This window comes from Microcebus murinus, chromosome 15 (genome assembly GCF_040939455.1).
Source record: "Microcebus murinus isolate Inina chromosome 15, M.murinus_Inina_mat1.0, whole genome shotgun sequence".
Lineage (NCBI taxonomy): Eukaryota > Metazoa > Chordata > Mammalia > Primates > Cheirogaleidae > Microcebus > Microcebus murinus.
This window is the reverse complement of record NC_134118.1, coordinates 283,631-289,740: the sequence shown is the minus strand read 5'-3', so window position 1 is coordinate 289,740 and position 6,110 is coordinate 283,631. Positions and strand designations below refer to the sequence as shown.

The following is a 6,110-nucleotide window of genomic DNA, read 5'->3' as shown; positions in this document are numbered from 1 at the left end:
GCCATTGGCTAGGCTAAAGAAAAGCAGAAAAGAGAAATCTCTAATAAGCTCCATCAGGAGCAAAAAAGGAGATATCACAACTGATCCCAAGGAGATACAAGATATAACTTACAATTACTTTTTCTTCCTAAAGAAATTACTAAGACATATCATCACTCATTAAACACTTGTAATTTAAATTATTCTATTCTGACATTTCCAAAGAATCCAGTATAATCAGATCATTTTATAATGGGGAAGACTAGAGGTTCTCACCCCTGGGTATCCACTAGAAGACTTGGAAACCTTTGGAAAAAAACAATGTGTGATTCTGATTTAGTTGCTATAGGATGAGACTCAGGTAACAATACTTTTTAAAGTTCTCTGGGGCATTTCAATACACAACTAAGGCTGAGAACCACTAAGTCAACCCATTTTGAAATACCAAGAAAATAAATTAGAATTGTTTATAATTTATAAGTCAAATGCCTATTATATACTTACTGTGTGACTAATTTTATTCATGAAGCATCCATTCATAAGATGAAAATTCCCTTCATTTTCTCATTATACTGGATCATTACTGTACAACTTTGCCACTGAATGAGTGAATTTTTTTTATGGTCAAGATTTAAAATTATGGGATACACTATAAAAACTGCAGTAATGAAAACAAACTACTGCTATTAATGCTCAACAGTAGCAAGCAAACTACTATATTTGGGTCCTTTATCCTTATTTTAAGAATTATAAATAGGTGCCAACTCACACAAAGAACAGATTGTGGATTAGTGTAGAAGAAAAAAAATAGCTTACTCAACTTACTAAATTGCAGCACCAAAAAAGACTCAATTTGGCTGAAAGTTCTGAAACAGCTGAGACACCAAACCAGGAAGCTATATTTTATAATGAAATGCTGATACAACTTTAAAAGCTACTGCAGCTGTAGCAATAGTAAAACAAGATGTTTTTAGGGTTTACTTACCCTGTAATGCAAGAATACTAGCATAACAATAATATTACTATTTGTATATGCACCAATAACTCTCTTCAATATATAAAGCTCTACAACAAATACCTCTAATAATTATACAATTAAATTAAAATAAGTCCATACCTTTTCTATACTACTTTGGTCTCAACATTTTTAAAACGTCGATTGATTTTGAAAATACACAATTTAACAACATGATCCTATCAATAACAAGCACATTTTATAGTGGATTAAAGACACATTCAACCATGCAATCCAGTGTTCAATACCTAACTGATAAATAACTATGCTGATTGACTTTTTTTCTGAAAAATCATTGAAAACTGGAATAATCTTCTAAGACACACAATGCTTAGATACATGCAGAAGAAAGTATACATCTCTATTCTTCCTGAAGGAATATGACAAAATGTCCACTATTTTACACAGGGTCAATAATAATGCCAAATCCCTTATATATTTCAATTATTATCTTCTTTTGTTCCTGTAAGTTGTAACTGAAAATGAACCTCAACTCTAATTTCAGCCTTTTGGAAGACCTCAGTCCCAGTCATACATTAATAGCTGCCGTTTAGTAAAACAGTGACATCCAGTGGACAAATGAAGTATCTCTCAAAAATTCCATCATTATTTGAAACATAAAGACCGTATCTCTAAATCTGACCATTTTAATATAAGTTCTTACTAATTTCGACACAATCTACAGATTCTTATGGATACTCACCTCATAATTTATATATATCTTATCTTCCTATTTAAAATTAATTCTTTAAATTAAGCTAGTAAGGATACATAACTCTTGAGACTAGTGAGGGTTTTTCTTCCTTGCTTCTAGTTACCACCACTAATAGGTAGTTCATCTCTAGGAATGAAAGGACCAAAATATAAGAAATACTGTATATTTAAATAAAAATTAATAACATTGAAAAATTTCCAAAAGATGAAATCTGAACCTCTTTTATATGTGTAATTTATGACATACTGAATATAAATAGAAAGGGATGTAATGCTAATAATCAAATTACATCCTCTTCCCTCAATGCTCAAATATTAAGAGTACATGTTTTGGCAATGATTGTTTCAGTGCTTAAAAACTTACTTTTATAAATCAGTATAAATGAATAACCATTAAACATGTTTAAAGTAAAATACCTCCACTGTGCTGAGTCATGATTTACCATTATGTATATGTGTTCAAAGTACAAACGCAGAAGTGATGTTAACATTGACAATGTAATGAACTGCTGTAGGTGAGAATGTTATGTTAAATTTCTTGGAAAACTGTAAAGAAATTTCACAGGCTAAAAAAAAACCTACTAACCCCCCCCAAAAACAAAAAACTAGAGAACTGTTACTTTTAAATAAGCAGCCAAATGAAGAAAATATTTTTTTCTAAAAAAAGATTAAGAATGTAAAAGTACATTTTAATATTTAAAAAAGCATCTCAAAAAATCTATAAGAAGTTTATAACAAAATCTGTATTTGAGAAAGGCCTGTAAAAACAGCAGGACAGAATTGCTCTCATCACCTGTTACTTTTTCTCGTCAGAAAAAAATTGTTTGATCTCTGGAACCATAAATGATGTTAAAATAGGCATTTATAAAATGGTAAGGAGAATTTCATGGGAAGTTTCTGTTTTTCACAATCATTGGCATTGCGGTCAGCAGTAGGTCACAGTAAAACTTCTCTAGCTAAAAAGCAAAATGGAATATTAAGTTTTGAACTGTATTAGGTCTGTTGCCTGCGTTTTGCTGATCTCATTTTGTCAAAGTGTGACTCCATTTCTTCTAAGACTTTGGGTGTATATCGAACAACGAATTTAACCTTTCTTTGAGCGGCATTCAGCAGTTCTACAGTTTTTTCATGATGTTCTCCTTCCACACTCACTCCATTAACAGAAAGGAGTTGATCTCCTTGTTTGGAGTCCCCCATGTCTATCAGCAATTCCACCTGGAATTATTCGAGTTATATATATTGGAGAGTTTTGTTCCTTGCCTCCCATAATATTGACACCAAGGTCTTCTTCTGGTTTTGGTAGCTCAACAACTCAAGGATGAGAATGTCCTTCACTGGGAGCAAATGCAGCAACAATAGCCTTTGCAGTTGCATTAGCTCTTACTTCAGGACTCCTACTGGTGTCCACAGTTTCATAGACGTGTTCATACACCTCTCTCACAGCATTGGAGAACTCATGTTGAAGGACCTTTTCAAAGCCTGAAGGTTTGCGGTGGTACCTCTCCACTCCCTTGCAGTTTTTCCAACAATTCAATTGCTCTGCAACTATCCCTCTCCAGCTGCACAGGTTGCCCCAGCGCCGCCATCTTCTCCCTTTGTAATTAATTATAATTTAAAAAAATAGTGGCTGGGCCCACTATTATGAGCTCGTGCCCGTAATCCTAGGACTCTGGAGAGCCAAAATTAGAGGATCGCTTTAGCTCAGGAGTTTGAGACCAGCCTGAGTAAGAGTGATACACTGTCTCTACAAGAAATAGAAAAATTAGGCAGGCACGCACCTGTAGTCCCAGCCACTGGGGAGGCTGAGGAAGGAGGATCACTTGAGCTCAGGAGATTGAGATTTCAGTGAGTAGCGATGATGCCACTGCACTCCAGGTGGGACAAAAGACTCTTATCTTTAAAATTAAAAAAATGGAGAAATATTAGGATGTAATCATTCATACATGATTTGATATGATAAAGTGTAGCAAAATGAATATATATTAATGTCTTCCTACTTTAATTCAAAAATGTATGTAGATCTTCATTTTCCCAGGCTAAATTGGTAGAGGATTGAAATCCACTAACCTTCAATAGCACACTCTGTGTTGAAATGTTTATTTTTTTCAATTTGGTGAAATCACCATACCATTGTTTATTTTTTATTTTCTTTAAATAAAATCTAAGACAAGGTATATTAATTGCTTGTTGATCATATTTTTCATTCTTTATCTGACATATCATTTGTCTAATTTTAAACTTTATTTAATTTTATAAAGTTAAATTGATCTTATTTTAAAGTAGAATATACAATAAAGCTAATACATGTATTATTTTTAAACATATTATTTCTTACTTCATATATTTATATTGCCATTTTACTCTGGGATCACACAGCATTTCATTATAAAATGTACTTAATTGTTATGCAGGGAAAATAAAAGTTTTGGGTGTTTATTTTGTCTCTTGCCTTACAATTTCCATATTACATAGTAATAAGATAAACATTAACATATTTTACATTTTACATAATTATGCATTTTATCCACATGCAATTTGTTTTTACCACATGTGTGGGTTAGAAAGCTGTTTCCTCTTCACTTCTGCTTCATCTCCACCCTGACCTCCACTAACCTCACGGATCTCACTGTAGTTGGGGGATAGCAAATTATCATTCCACTAAGTGGGCCCAAGATACTAAAAATCAGTTAAAAACCAGAACATGCCTTCAAGGCATACATAAAAAGTACAGCAATCATTTACAAGTTACAGTTGTGGTAGGACTTGAAATGATAAAAGGATTGTTAAAGTAAATTAAAATGAAGACATATACTGTAGACTCCCTAAACTAAAAGTTAAGCCTCATAAGTGACCTCAACCTTACTTGCTTTGTAAACATAAGCAAAAAATGTAAGGCACTTAAATTTTTTGCAAAAGCCTATATTAAAGAAAAACAGAACTTAAGCTCAAATAAACAGTAATATCCATTAAACTTAATTATATAACTACATACTTTCAAAAATTGTAAACCAAAAATAATTGCATAACTTTAACCAATCAAATAATTATTTCGCCTCAGAATTTTTCTAATAAATGCTTCTGGCACTTGCTCAGTGAAACACTAAACCTCTATCATTCAGTTATTGACTTCATGAAGTAGCTTGGAAAGTGCATGAAGTACTCACAATAACACCTGTGCCCTCACATTAGGGTTAGGGTTAGAGCTAGGGTTAGGGTTAGGGTTAGAGTTACGGTGAGGGGTTATTGTTAGGGTTAAAGTCAGGGTCAGGGTTACGGTTAGGGTCATTGTCAAGGTCAGGTTCAGTGACAGGGTCAGGGTCATGGTTAGGGTCAGCATCAGGGTCAGGGTCATGGTTAGCATTAGGATCAGGATCCTGGTCAAGGTCAGAGCCAGGGTCAGGGTCAAAATCAGGGTCAGGTTTAGTGTAAGGGTCAGGGTCAGGGTCAGGGTTAGGGTTAGAGTACTGTTAGGGTTAGGGTTAGGGTTAGGTGTTAGTGTTATGGTTAAGGTCAGGGTCTGTGTCAAGGTCAGGGTCAGCGACAGGGTCATGGTCATGGTTAGCGTCAGCGTCAGGGTCAGGGTCATGTTTAGTGTTAGCGTCAGGGTCCTGGTCAAGGTCAGAAGCAGGGTCAGGGTCAGAATCAGGGTCAGGGTTAGGGTAAGTGTCAGGGTCCTGGTCAAGGACAGGGTTAGGGTTAGAGTAGGATTAGAGTTAGGTTTAGGGTTAGGGTAGGGTTACGGTTATGGTTATGGTTACGGTTAGTGTTAGAGTTAAATGCAGAGCTAAGGTTAGGGTTACAGTTAGGGGTTATTGTTAGGGTTAGGTGTTAGGGTTAGTGTTAGGGTTAAGGTCAGGGTAAGGGTTACGGTTAGGGTCAGTGTCAAGGTCAGGTTCAGTGACTGGCTCATGGTCATGGTTAGGGTCAGCGTCAGGGTCAGGGTCATGGTCAAGGTCAAAGCCAGGGTGAGGGGCAAAATTAGGAAAAGGGTTAGGGTATGGGTCAGGGTCAGGGTCAGGGTCTGGGTTAGGGTTAGAGTATGGTTAGAGTTAGGGTTGGGGTTAGGTTTAGTGTAGGGTTTCGGTTAGGGTTATGGTTAAGGTTAGTGTTAGCGTTAAATTTAGAGCTAGGGTTAGGATTAGGGTTAGTGTTAGGGTTAGGGGTTAGGGTTAGGTGTTAGGGTTAGGGTTAAGGTCAGGGTCAGGGTTAGGGTTAGGGTCAACGTCAAGGTCAGGGTCAGTGACAGGGTCATGGTTAGCGTTAGGGTCAGGGTCATGTTCAAGGTCAAAGCCATGGTCAGGTTCAGAATCAGGATCAGCGTTAAGGTAAGGCTCAGGGTCATGGTTAGCGTCAACGTAAGGGTTAGTGTCATGGTTAGCGTTAGGGTCAGGGTCAGGGTCAA

At 36.0% G+C, this 6,110-nt stretch overlaps 1 pseudogene; it reads right to left on the bottom strand.

The window, feature by feature from the left end:
- Positions 1-2,701: 2,701 nt before the first annotated feature.
- Positions 2,702-3,294, bottom strand: LOC105883128 (protein lin-7 homolog C pseudogene; annotated as a pseudogene).
- Positions 3,295-6,110: the final 2,816 nt, after the last annotated feature.